Consider the following 9,574-nt stretch of genomic DNA (forward strand, 5'->3'; position numbering starts at 1 on the left):
AAGTACTAACCAGACCTAAACCTGCTAAGATTCAGAGATCGGGCATTGACTCTTTTTTTTTTTTTTTTTTTTGCAAGATTATTATATAATTCGTGAAAAATATCCAAAAATTTAAAGCACCTGATATTCCCAGGCAGTCTCCCATCCATGTACTAACCTGGCGCAAACCTGCTTATATTCAGAGATCGGGCATTGACTCTATTTTTTGGCAAAATTATTATATACTAAGTGAAAAATTTCAAAATAGCTTAGAGTACCTGGCATTCCCAGGCGGTCTCCCATCCAGGCACTAACCAGGCCCAAACCTGCTTAGCTTCCAAGATCAGACAAGATCGGGCATAGCCAGGCTGGTATGGCCATAAGCGAAGACTGCTGCAAAGAGAAGGCTATTTAAAGATCAGCCAATCTACTCGCCAGTACATTATAAAAGTAGGAAAGAAACCCCAAAAGCTTAAAGCACCTGGTATTCCTAGGCGGTCTCTCATCCAAGTACTAACCTGGCCCAAACCTGCTTATATTCAGAGATCGGGCATTGACTCTATTTTTTGCCAAATTTATTATATACTAAGTGAAAAAATTCCAAAAGCTTAAAGCACCTGGTATTCCTTGGCGGTCTATCATTCAAGTACTAACCAGACCTTAACCTGCTAAGATTCAGAGATCGGGCATTGACTTCTTCTTTTTTTTTTTTTTTTGCAAGATTATTATATAATTCGTGAAAAATATCCAAAAATTTAAAGCACCTGGTATTCCCAGGCAGTCTCCCATCCATGTACTAACCTGGCCCAAACCTGCTTATATTCAGAGATCGGGCATTGACTCTATTTTTTGCCAAATTTATTATATACTAAGTGAAAAAATTCCAAAAGCTTAAAGCACCTGGTATTCCTTGGCGGTCTCTCATCCAAGTACTAACCAGACCTAAACCTGCTAAGATTCAGAGATCGGGCATTGACTCTTTTTTTTTTTTTTTTTGCAAGAATATTATATAATTTGTGAAAAATATCCAAAAATTTAAAGCACCTGGTATTCCCAGGCAGTCTCCCATCCATGTACTAACCTGGCCCAAACCTGCTTATATTCAGAGATCAGGCATTGAGTCTATTTTTTGCCAAATTTATTATATACTAAGTGAAAAAATTCCAAAAGCTTAAAGCACCTGGTATTCCTTGGCGGTCTCTCATCCAAGTACTAACCAGACCTAAACCTGCTAAGATTCAGAGATCGGGCATTGACTCTTTTTTTTTTTTTTTTTTTTGCAAGAATATTATATAATTCGTGAAAAATATCCAAAAATGTAAAGCACCTGATATTCCCAGGCAGTCTCCCATCCATGTACTAACCTGGCGCAAACCTGCTTATATTCAGAGATCGGGCATTGACTCTATTTTTTGGCAAAATTATTATATACTAAGTGAAAAATTTCAAAAAAGCTTACAGTACCTGGTATTCCCAGGCTGTCTCCCATCCAGGCACTAACCAGGCCCAAACCTGCTTAGCTTACGAGATCAGACAAGATCGGGCATAGCCAGGCTGGTATGGCCATAAGCGAAGACTGCTGCAAAGAGAAGGCTATTTAAAGATCAGCCAATCTACTCGCCAGTACATTATAAAAGTAGGAAAGAAACCCCAAAAGCTTAAAGCACCTGGTATTCCTAGGCGGTCTCTCATCCAAGTACTAACCTGGCCCAAACCTGCTTATATTCAGAGATCGGGCATTGACTCTATTTTTTGCCAAATTTATTATATACTAAGTGAAAAAATTCCAAAAGCTTAAAGCACCTGGTATTCCTTGGCGGTCTATCATTCAAGTACTAACCAGACCTTAAACTGCTAAGATTCAGAGATCGGGCATTGACTTCTTCTTTTTTTTTTTTTTTTTGCAAGATTATTATATAATTTGTTAAAAATATCCAAAAATTTAAAGCACCTGGTATTCCCAGGCAGTCTCCCATCCATGTACTAACCTGGCCCAAACCTGCTTATATTCAGAGATCGGGCACTGACTCTATTTTTTGCCAAATTTATTATATACTAAGTGAAAAAATTCCAAAAGCTTAAAGCACCTGGTATTCCTTGGCGGTCTCTCATCCAAGTACTAACCAGACCTAAACCTGCTAAGATTCAGAGATCGGGCATTGACTCTTTTTTTTTTTTTTTTTTTTTTGCAAGATTATTATATAATTCGTGAAAAATATCCAAAAATTTAAAGCACCTGATATTCCCAGGCAGTCTCCCATCCATGTACTAACCTGGCGCAAACCTGCTTATATTCAGAGATCGGGCATTGACTCTATTTTTTGGCAAAATTATTATATACTAAGTGAAAAATTTCAAAATAGCTTAGAGTACCTGGCATTCCCAGGCGGTCTCCCATCCAGGCACTAACCAGGCCCAAACCTGCTTAGCTTCCAAGATCAGACAAGATCGGGCATAGCCAGGCTGGTATGGCCATAAGCGAAGACTGCTGCAAAGAGAAGGCTATTTAAAGATCAGCCAATCTACTCGCCAGTACATTATAAAAGTAGGAAAGAAACCCCAAAAGCTTAAAGCACCTGGTATTCCTAGGCGGTCTCTCATCCAAGTACTAACCTGGCCCAAACCTGCTAAGATTCAGAGATCGGGCATTGACTTCTTCTTTTTTTTTTTTTTTTTGCAAGATTATTATATAATTTGTTAAAAATATCCAAAAATTTAAAGCACCTGGTATTCCCAGGCAGTCTCCCATCCATGTACTAACCTGGCCCAAACCTGCTTATATTCAGAGATCGGGCACTGACTCTATTTTTTGCCAAATTTATTATATACTAAGTGAAAAAATTCCAAAAGCTTAAAGCACCTGGTATTCCTTGGCGGTCTCTCATCCAAGTACTAACCAGACCTAAACCTGCTAAGATTCAGAGATCGGGCATTGACTCTTTTTTTTTTTTTTTTTTTTGCAAGATTATTATATAATTCGTGAAAAATATCCAAAAATTTAAAGCACCTGATATTCCCAGGCAGTCTCCCATCCATGTACTAACCTGGCGCAAACCTGCTTATATTCAGAGATCGGGCATTGACTCTATTTTTTGGCAAAATTATTATATACTAAGTGAAAAATTTCAAAATAGCTTAGAGTACCTGGCATTCCCAGGCGGTCTCCCATCCAGGCACTAACCAGGCCCAAACCTGCTTAGCTTCCGAGATCAGACAAGATCGGGCATAGCCAGGCTGGTATGGCCATAAGCGAAGACTGCTGCAAAGAGAAGGCTATTTAAAGATCAGCCAATCTACTCGCCAGTACATTATAAAAGTAGGAAAGAAACCCCAAAAGCTTAAAGCACCTGGTATTCCTAGGCGGTCTCTCATCCAAGTACTAACCTGGCCCAAACCTGCTTATATTCAGAGATCGGGCATTGACTCTATTTTTTGCCAAATTTATTATATACTAAGTGAAAAAATTCCAAAAGCTTAAAGCACCTGGTATTCCTTGGCGGTCTATCATTCAAGTACTAACCAGACCTTAACCTGCTAAGATTCAGAGATCGGGCATTGACTTCTTCTTTTTTTTTTTTTTTTTGCAAGATTATTATATAATTTGTGAAAAATATCCAAAAATTTAAAGCACCTGGTATTCCCAGGCAGTCTCCCATCCATGTACTAACCTGGCCCAAACCTGCTTATATTCAGAGATCGGGCATTGACTCTATTTTTTGCCAAATTTATTATATACTAAGTGAAAAAATTCCAAAAGCTTAAAGCACCTGGTATTCCTTGGCGGTCTCTCATCCAAGTACTAACCAGACCTAAACCTGCTAAGATTCAGAGATCGGGCATTGACTCTTTTTTTTTTTTTTTTTTTTTGCAAGATTATTATATAATTCGTGAAAAATATCCAAAAATTTAAAGCACCTGATATTCCCAGGCAGTCTCCCATCCATGTACTAACCTGGCGCAAACCTGCTTATATTCAGAGATCGGGCATTGACTCTATTTTTTGGCAAAATTATTATATACTAAGTGAAAAATTTCAAAATAGCTTAGAGTACCTGGCATTCCCAGGCGGTCTCCCATCCAGGCACTAACCAGGCCCAAACCTGCTTAGCTTCCAAGATCAGACAAGATCGGGCATAGCCAGGCTGGTATGGCCATAAGCGAAGACTGCTGCAAAGAGAAGGCTATTTAAAGATCAGCCAATCTACTCGCCAGTACATTATAAAAGTAGGAAAGAAACCCCAAAAGCTTAAAGCACCTGGTATTCCTAGGCGGTCTCTCATCCAAGTACTAACCTGGCCCAAACCTGCTAAGATTCAGAGATCGGGCATTGACTTCTTCTTTTTTTTTTTTTTTTTGCAAGATTATTATATAATTTGTTAAAAATATCCAAAAATTTAAAGCACCTGGTATTCCCAGGCAGTCTCCCATCCATGTACTAACCTGGCCCAAACCTGCTTATATTCAGAGATCGGGCACTGACTCTATTTTTTGCCAAATTTATTATATACTAAGTGAAAAAATTCCAAAAGCTTAAAGCACCTGGTATTCCTTGGCGGTCTCTCATCCAAGTACTAACCAGACCTAAACCTGCTAAGATTCAGAGATCGGGCATTGACTCTTTTTTTTTTTTTTTTTTTTTGCAAGATTATTATATAATTCGTGAAAAATATCCAAAAATTTAAAGCACCTGATATTCCCAGGCAGTCTCCCATCCATGTACTAACCTGGCGCAAACCTGCTTATATTCAGAGATCGGGCATTGACTCTATTTTTTGGCAAAATTATTATATACTAAGTGAAAAATTTCAAAATAGCTTAGAGTACCTGGCATTCCCAGGCGGTCTCCCATCCAGGCACTAACCAGGCCCAAACCTGCTTAGCTTCCGAGATCAGACAAGATCGGGCATAGCCAGGCTGGTATGGCCATAAGCGAAGACTGCTGCAAAGAGAAGGCTATTTAAAGATCAGCCAATCTACTCGCCAGTACATTATAAAAGTAGGAAAGAAACCCCAAAAGCTTAAAGCACCTGGTATTCCTAGGCGGTCTCTCATCCAAGTACTAACCTGGCCCAAACCTGCTTATATTCAGAGATCGGGCATTGACTCTATTTTTTGCCAAATTTATTATATACTAAGTGAAAAAATTCCAAAAGCTTAAAGCACCTGGTATTCCTTGGCGGTCTATCATTCAAGTACTAACCAGACCTTAACCTGCTAAGATTCAGAGATCGGGCATTGACTTCTTCTTTTTTTTTTTTTTTTTGCAAGATTATTATATAATTTGTGAAAAATATCCAAAAATTTAAAGCACCTGGTATTCCCAGGCAGTCTCCCATCCATGTACTAACCTGGCCCAAACCTGCTTATATTCAGAGATCGGGCATTGACTCTATTTTTTGCCAAATTTATTATATACTAAGTGAAAAAATTCCAAAAGCTTAAAGCACCTGGTATTCCTTGGCGGTCTCTCATCCAAGTACTAACCAGACCTAAACCTGCTAAGATTCAGAGATCGGGCATTGACTCTTTTTTTTTTTTTTTTTTTGCAAGATTATTATATAATTCGTGAAAAATATCCAAAAATTTAAAGCACCTGATATTCCCAGGCAGTCTCCCATCCATGTACTAACCTGGCGCAAACCTGCTTATATTCAGAGATCGGGCATTGACTCTATTTTTTGGCAAAATTATTATATACTAAGTGAAAAATTTCAAAATAGCTTAGAGTACCTGGCATTCCCAGGCGGTCTCCCATCCAGGCACTAACCAGGCCCAAACCTGCTTAGCTTCCGAGATCAGACAAGATCGGGCATAGCCAGGCTGGTATGGCCATAAGCGAAGACTGCTGCAAAGAGAAGGCTATTTAAAGATCAGCCAATCTACTCGCCAGTACATTATAAAAGTAGGAAAGAAACCCCAAAAGCTTAAAGCACCTGGTATTCCTAGGCGGTCTCTCATCCAAGTACTAACCTGGCCCAAACCTGCTTATATTCAGAGATCGGGCATTGACTCTATTTTTTGCCAAATTTATTATATACTAAGTGAAAAAATTCCAAAAGCTTAAAGCACCTGGTATTCCTTGGCGGTCTATCATTCAAGTACTAACCAGACCTTAACCTGCTAAGATTCAGAGATCGGGCATTGACTTCTTCTTTTTTTTTTTTTTTTGCAAGAATATTATATAATTCGTGAAAAATATCCAAAAATTTAAAGCACCTGGTATTCCCAGGCAGTCTCCCATCCATGTACTAACCTGGCCCAAACCTGCTTATATTCAGAGATCGGGCATTGACTCTATTTTTTGCCAAATTTATTATATACTAAGTGAAAAAATTCCAAAAGCTTAAAGCACCTGGTATTCCTTGGCGGTCTCTCATCCAAGTACTAACCAGACCTAAACCTGCTAAGATTCAGAGATCGGGCATTGACTCTTTTTTTTTTTTTTTTTGCAAGAATATTATATAATTTGTGAAAAATATCCAAAAATTTAAAGCACCTGGTATTCCCAGGCAGTCTCCCATCCATGTACTAACCTGGCGCAAACCTGCTTATATTCAGAGATCAGGCATTGACTCTATTTTTTGCCAAATTTATTATATACTAAGTGAAAAAATTCCAAAAGCTTAAAGCACCTGGTATTCCTTGGCGGTCTCTCATCCAAGTACTAACCAGACCTAAACCTGCTAAGATTCAGAGATCGGGCATTGACTCTTTTTTTTTTTTTTTTTTTTGCAAGAATATTATATAATTCGTGAAAAATATCCAAAAATGTAAAGCACCTGATATTCCCAGGCAGTCTCCCATCCATGTACTAACCTGGCGCAAACCTGCTTATATTCAGAGATCGGGCATTGACTCTATTTTTTGGCAAAATTATTATATACTAAGTGAAAAATTTCAAAAAAGCTTACAGTACCTGGTATTCCCAGGCTGTCTCCCATCCAGGCACTAACCAGGCCCAAACCTGCTTAGCTTACGAGATCAGACAAGATCGGGCATAGCCAGGCTGGTATGGCCATAAGCGAAGACTGCTGCAAAGAGAAGGCTATTTAAAGATCAGCCAATCTACTCGCCAGTACATTATAAAAGTAGGAAAGAAACCCCAAAAGCTTAAAGCACCTGGTATTCCTAGGCGGTCTCTCATCCAAGTACTAACCTGGCCCAAACCTGCTTATATTCAGAGATCGGGCATTGACTCTATTTTTTGCCAAATTTATTATATACTAAGTGAAAAAATTCCAAAAGCTTAAAGCACCTGGTATTCCTTGGCGGTCTATCATTCAAGTACTAACCAGACCTTAAACTGCTAAGATTCAGAGATCGGGCATTGACTTCTTCTTTTTTTTTTTTTTTTTGCAAGATTATTATATAATTTGTTAAAAATATCCAAAAATTTAAAGCACCTGGTATTCCCAGGCAGTCTCCCATCCATGTACTAACCTGGCCCAAACCTGCTTATATTCAGAGATCGGGCACTGACTCTATTTTTTGCCAAATTTATTATATACTAAGTGAAAAAATTCCAAAAGCTTAAAGCACCTGGTATTCCTTGGCGGTCTCTCATCCAAGTACTAACCAGACCTAAACCTGCTAAGATTCAGAGATCGGGCATTGACTCTTTTTTTTTTTTTTTTTTTTGCAAGATTATTATATAATTCGTGAAAAATATCCAAAAATTTAAAGCACCTGATATTCCCAGGCAGTCTCCCATCCATGTACTAACCTGGCGCAAACCTGCTTATATTCAGAGATCGGGCATTGACTCTATTTTTTGGCAAAATTATTATATACTAAGTGAAAAATTTCAAAATAGCTTAGAGTACCTGGCATTCCCAGGCGGTCTCCCATCCAGGCACTAACCAGGCCCAAACCTGCTTAGCTTCCAAGATCAGACAAGATCGGGCATAGCCAGGCTGGTATGGCCATAAGCGAAGACTGCTGCAAAGAGAAGGCTATTTAAAGATCAGCCAATCTACTCGCCAGTACATTATAAAAGTAGGAAAGAAACCCCAAAAGCTTAAAGCACCTGGTATTCCTAGGCGGTCTCTCATCCAAGTACTAACCTGGCCCAAACCTGCTAAGATTCAGAGATCGGGCATTGACTTCTTCTTTTTTTTTTTTTTTTTGCAAGATTATTATATAATTTGTTAAAAATATCCAAAAATTTAAAGCACCTGGTATTCCCAGGCAGTCTCCCATCCATGTACTAACCTGGCCCAAACCTGCTTATATTCAGAGATCGGGCACTGACTCTATTTTTTGCCAAATTTATTATATACTAAGTGAAAAAATTCCAAAAGCTTAAAGCACCTGGTATTCCTTGGCGGTCTCTCATCCAAGTACTAACCAGACCTAAACCTGCTAAGATTCAGAGATCGGGCATTGACTCTTTTTTTTTTTTTTTTTTTTGCAAGATTATTATATAATTCGTGAAAAATATCCAAAAATTTAAAGCACCTGATATTCCCAGGCAGTCTCCCATCCATGTACTAACCTGGCGCAAACCTGCTTATATTCAGAGATCGGGCATTGACTCTATTTTTTGGCAAAATTATTATATACTAAGTGAAAAATTTCAAAATAGCTTAGAGTACCTGGCATTCCCAGGCGGTCTCCCATCCAGGCACTAACCAGGCCCAAACCTGCTTAGCTTCCGAGATCAGACAAGATCGGGCATAGCCAGGCTGGTATGGCCATAAGCGAAGACTGCTGCAAAGAGAAGGCTATTTAAAGATCAGCCAATCTACTCGCCAGTACATTATAAAAGTAGGAAAGAAACCCCAAAAGCTTAAAGCACCTGGTATTCCTAGGCGGTCTCTCATCCAAGTACTAACCTGGCCCAAACCTGCTTATATTCAGAGATCGGGCATTGACTCTATTTTTTGCCAAATTTATTATATACTAAGTGAAAAAATTCCAAAAGCTTAAAGCACCTGGTATTCCTTGGCGGTCTATCATTCAAGTACTAACCAGACCTTAACCTGCTAAGATTCAGAGATCGGGCATTGACTTCTTCTTTTTTTTTTTTTTTTGCAAGATTATTATATAATTCGTGAAAAATATCCAAAAATTTAAAGCACCTGGTATTCCCAGGCAGTCTCCCATCCATGTACTAACCTGGCCCAAACCTGCTTATATTCAGAGATCGGGCATTGACTCTATTTTTTGCCAAATTTATTATATACTAAGTGAAAAAATTCCAAAAGCTTAAAGCACCTGGTATTCCTTGGCGGTCTCTCATCCAAGTACTAACTAGACCTAAACCTGCTAAAATTCAGAGATCGGGGCATTGACTCTTTTTTTTTTTTTTTTTTTGCAAGATTATTATATAATTTGTGAAAAATATCCAAAAATTTAAAGCACCTGGTATTCCCAGGCAGTCTCCCATCCATGTACTAACCTGGCCCAAACCTGCTTATATTCAGAGATCAGGCATTGAGTCTATTTTTTGCCAAATTTATTATATACTAAGTGAAAAAATTCCAAAAGCTTAAAGCACCTGGTATTCCTTGGCGGTCTCTCATCCAAGTACTAACCAGACCTAAATCTGCTAAGATTCAGAGATCGGGCATTGACTCTTTTTTTTTTTTTTTGC

At 38.6% G+C, this 9,574-nt stretch overlaps 10 pseudogenes; all 10 read right to left on the reverse strand.

Annotated features, from left to right (window-relative positions):
• Positions 1-245: 245 nt before the first annotated feature.
• On the reverse strand, positions 246-364 carry LOC113086330 (uncharacterized; annotated as a pseudogene).
• A 1,067-nt stretch (positions 365-1,431) lies between these two features.
• LOC113086334 (uncharacterized) lies at positions 1,432-1,550 on the reverse strand (annotated as a pseudogene).
• Positions 1,551-2,340: 790 nt separating this feature from the next.
• Positions 2,341-2,459, reverse strand: LOC113086331 (uncharacterized; annotated as a pseudogene).
• Positions 2,460-3,111: 652 nt separating this feature from the next.
• On the reverse strand, positions 3,112-3,230 carry LOC113086327 (uncharacterized; annotated as a pseudogene).
• A 789-nt stretch (positions 3,231-4,019) lies between these two features.
• On the reverse strand, positions 4,020-4,138 carry LOC113086332 (uncharacterized; annotated as a pseudogene).
• A 653-nt stretch (positions 4,139-4,791) lies between these two features.
• Positions 4,792-4,910, reverse strand: LOC113086337 (uncharacterized; annotated as a pseudogene).
• Positions 4,911-5,697: 787 nt separating this feature from the next.
• On the reverse strand, positions 5,698-5,816 carry LOC113086338 (uncharacterized; annotated as a pseudogene).
• Positions 5,817-6,883: 1,067 nt separating this feature from the next.
• LOC113086335 (uncharacterized) lies at positions 6,884-7,002 on the reverse strand (annotated as a pseudogene).
• A 788-nt stretch (positions 7,003-7,790) lies between these two features.
• Positions 7,791-7,909, reverse strand: LOC113086333 (uncharacterized; annotated as a pseudogene).
• A 652-nt stretch (positions 7,910-8,561) lies between these two features.
• On the reverse strand, positions 8,562-8,680 carry LOC113086339 (uncharacterized; annotated as a pseudogene).
• Positions 8,681-9,574: the final 894 nt, after the last annotated feature.

Source organism: Carassius auratus, unplaced genomic scaffold, assembly GCF_003368295.1.
Source record: "Carassius auratus strain Wakin unplaced genomic scaffold, ASM336829v1 scaf_tig00043233, whole genome shotgun sequence".
NCBI classification, from domain to species: domain Eukaryota; kingdom Metazoa; phylum Chordata; class Actinopteri; order Cypriniformes; family Cyprinidae; genus Carassius; species Carassius auratus.